The sequence below is a fragment of the Dermacentor silvarum genome, chromosome 5, assembly GCF_013339745.2.
Source record: "Dermacentor silvarum isolate Dsil-2018 chromosome 5, BIME_Dsil_1.4, whole genome shotgun sequence".
Classification (NCBI taxonomy): Eukaryota; Metazoa; Arthropoda; class Arachnida; order Ixodida; family Ixodidae; genus Dermacentor; species Dermacentor silvarum.
Genome location: NC_051158.1, coordinates 26824489 through 26828239, shown reverse-complemented (window position 1 = coordinate 26828239; position 3751 = coordinate 26824489). Strand labels below are relative to the sequence as shown.

Genomic DNA, 3751 nt, shown 5'->3' with positions numbered 1-3751 from the left:
AAGCAAGTGGGAGCCTATAACGACTCATCACTGGTATGTTCCGTGCATTTTAAAGAAGATGATTACCGCAAGACAACAAAGTATAGGGTCTTGCTTCCTGACTGCAGTTCCTTCAGTTTTTCCAAATTATCCGGCATACATGCGAAGGGACAATACACAAACAAGTACGAAAAATACCCGGAAATGTGTGTCGCTAAGTATGCCAGATGAACAAAGTGAAGTTGTGACCAGTGATAGTGGAGATTACTGCGCGATAAATCAGTCGGAAGGCAAAATTCACGGTTCTGTTATTGAACTCGCTACTGAAACTGCAAGGGAAAACAGTGGATAGAACGCTTTGTTGTTGGATGGTGCATTGCAAACCGATCCCGACATTGACGGCATCATGGAGAAGTCAAAGAAAATTATTCATCGGCTGGACATGAAACTTTTTCGCCTCAAAAAGGCGCTACAGGCGCTTCAAGACGGCTGCGACGGAACGCGCGAGCGTGCGAGAGTGTACGGTGAGAGTAAAGAAATTCAGCAGTTCTCGACCGTCCTAACAGCTGCCAAAAAAGACGAGAAAGCGGCTTTGTTCATTCTAAATCAGGTAGTTAACTTTCATGCAAAAAATCTGGCATATAGCGAGGCTATCCTAAGGGAGTGTGTTCTCTAGAAGGCTACAGTCACGTCCGGTCGAGGGCTCTCTTCAAGCTTCCCTGTCGTACCACGTTACAAAAGTACGTGGGTAAATCAACAGTCGAGGTTGGGATAACCCCGTTGATCAAAGAGCGCCTGCGTTTCGCGACAGAAGGCTCGGCTGTGGAGCAGTAGCGAATGTGCTCCCTTATTATTGACGAAATGTAAATACAACAATACGTTATATATGATCGTCAAGTGGACAATATTTCTGACCTTGTCGACATGGGACCCGGCTCAGAGCAAGACGCAATGGCAAACGCCTTCTGTGCTTTACCCTCAGAGGACTATCAACCCTTTATGTAATACCTGTTGGCTATGAGCTCGAAATTGCTCCAATTGGCTTTTTGGCTGTCTACCTGGCGCGTGAATGTGATGAAAAGGTATGAACTCGAATCTTTTAAAGGCTACGCGATCTGAAAGAATTGGTTCGTTAACCACGTGAACTGCACTTGGCATCCTTAGTATATATATATATTTTTTTGCATTGCCAGATACATTTGTTAAGCAAAACAGAAACAATTTTTTGTTCTAGCGAAAAAACACACCTTCATAGCTCATTGCTCAATTTTACGAAAGTAGTGCCGATCAATCCAATAAACTGCTGCAAGTGTCAAACCCGACGATGGATTAACGAAAAACATGGACAGCGAGCATCTAAAATACCCGACACCAGAACTCGTCGGCATGTGCCAGCTCACGTGGAACTTTGTCAACAGAGTAATGAAATCAGTGGAGGTGAGAAGGAGCGGAAAGCTATGCACGTTGCTCCTCTCAGCTCTGCTGCCGCACTACACCCGATGTCCCGCCTTGATGTGCGAAGCGAACGATCCGGAGCATTCCGAAAAGAATTCTGAAATACTTTTGATGAAGTTACTTCTACCTTTGCTCTGCAATTGGACTGGCATCGCCAATGCAACGGTTGAACGTATTTTGAAGCTGTTGCAAAAACCACTAAAAAAGAAAAGTCTTGAGACTGCGACGCGAGTCAATGGGCTTGATGTAAAGACGTGTGCAGCGCAAAAGACAAGGAAGAAACACGGGCAGGGAAGAGCGAAAACTTACTATTCAATAAGTTCACTTCGTGTCGTTTTTCCGTATTTCATACACACTGTAGGAATTGTGTGTGGAATGAAAGTTATGTTGCGGAAAAGTTTCTTTTAGGTGACGCGAATTCACTTCTGCGAGATGGTCGTACACACATCAGAAGCATTAGTTTGTGGCCGTGGTGCGGGTTATTTCATCATATCTACTATCAGCGGGTTTAGAGACAGCTGCAGAAAGAATAAGCTTTCGCTCATATTTGATGTTATGTAAGCAGCAGGCAACTGTTTCTCCGAAATGATTTTTTTATCTGATTGTAATTATTAAACCTGAATAGTCAAACATATTAAGACACAAATAGAGAATTTTGATCTGTTAGGCAAGGTGGAACACCTCTGGAACCGCTAGCTGAGATTCTATTGGATACCGGGAAAACATGCCCGTGATTAGTTCTTTGAACAGATCGGTGCGCGATGTCGCATCTCGGGCATACAGGGCAAGCCCAAAAATTCCCAAACAGCTGCAGCTGTCATTAAGCAAGAGTCGTAATGAACCATTGTGTACTTTAGGTGGCTTTTAAAAGAATATTTTGCGCGTGGCGCAACGACGCACGCGCTCGAGCAACTTCTGTCCTCCTCCGGTGCCGCCGCGGCGGTGGCACGGAAAACTAAGCCCTCTCACGCCATTTTCAGAGCGCGCGGCAGGCCGCACTCGAAGAAATCGAGTGCGGCCTGCCACGACGGAGAAATTCGATCCGGATCGGGCTTGATCGCGATCAAAAGTGCGTCGTGTGACACCCGTATAAAACTCTCTACTGACATGTTCGCGTATCGTGGATATTCTTCCGTTTATAGCGGAGCTGTGATACGTTAGTTTCCAGCGGATCGCTGCGTGCGTAGATCGAGCGCGTAGACCAAAAATGCCGACACAGCAATGTCACGGCCGCTGGCAATGCGTAGCCACGCGTCTGTCCATGACGGAGTGTGATATCCGTGCATCCACGAGTGTGTCATATATATGCCTCCCCTGTAGACAGATGTGAGAACGGTATGGCAAGCGGCTCCGCCACCAGTCGAGGACGCAAAGCTTGACGGGCTTGACGTCGTCGCAAACATTGCGTTTTGAGCAACTGAATGAGGCGTGCTGAATTTTATCTGGATATTTAGACAGGTTGCAATAAAAGGAACGAGGGGAAGACAGATCCTCTCTATAAATTCACATCTAGGTGACCAAACTGCCCAAGTAAACGGTGTAATTTTCGTTCGACGACTCGTCCAGAACCGGAGCGAGGTGGAGGGCGCTGAGGAGTGTGGAGACCATCTAAGGCGGTCGTCACCTACGACAAGTACTGAAAGCGCCGAGAATACCGCGGTCAGGACGGCGGTGTCTTCAGGGTGACGCGCGGGCATTGCACAGCGCTCGTGCCGATCTCTGCCACTACTCCAGGTAGATGGGGCGCATAATTTTTGGTAGTGGGGGACTGCGTTCGCGCTCTCCCCTGCATAACTGAATCGAAAGAAAGGTGATTGTATACGCAACTTAAAGCGCAAGCTTACCTACATTTAGCCCGACCCTCATGGAGCGTACTTCCCCGACGATGTTCGCGCGTCAAAAAAATGTCACAGTTTCGCCCTAAGGGCGAAGCAATGAATGCGATAGTTGCACAGCAATGTCATACGAAGTAAGGTGAGCGGCTTTGGTAGCAATATGAATTGTAGTAAGCATGAGCTGATTAAGTAAGCAGGTGTGCTGCGGCGTAAGTAGATCGACATGAAGAGAGACTCGATGACCACGAGAAGGCGCGTGTGAAACGGTGGTGTTGATGAGAAGCGCTTCCCGTGGGCAGCGCGTGCGAAGGGACACACCTGTAGCGCTGCACTGCCGATCCGGGCAGCATTGCATGTGTAGCGTGCGTTGGAAAATGTGGCCCGACTATTACTAATTGAATGAACAAGCGTGGTGTGAGCGCGCACAAACAAACATGAATAGATCACACTGAATGACTGCAGACAACTGTCAAAACGCTGGC

At 47.6% G+C, this 3751-nt stretch overlaps 1 non-coding gene across 1 annotated transcript; it reads left to right on the top strand.

Moving 5' to 3' along the window:
* The first annotated feature begins 3067 nt into the window (after window positions 1-3067).
* On the top strand, window positions 3068-3223 carry LOC119454728 (U1 spliceosomal RNA). The gene has a single exon (XR_005192658.1). It is a non-coding gene; the product is annotated as a U1 spliceosomal RNA (small nuclear RNA).
* The last annotated feature ends 528 nt before the right edge of the window (window positions 3224-3751 follow it).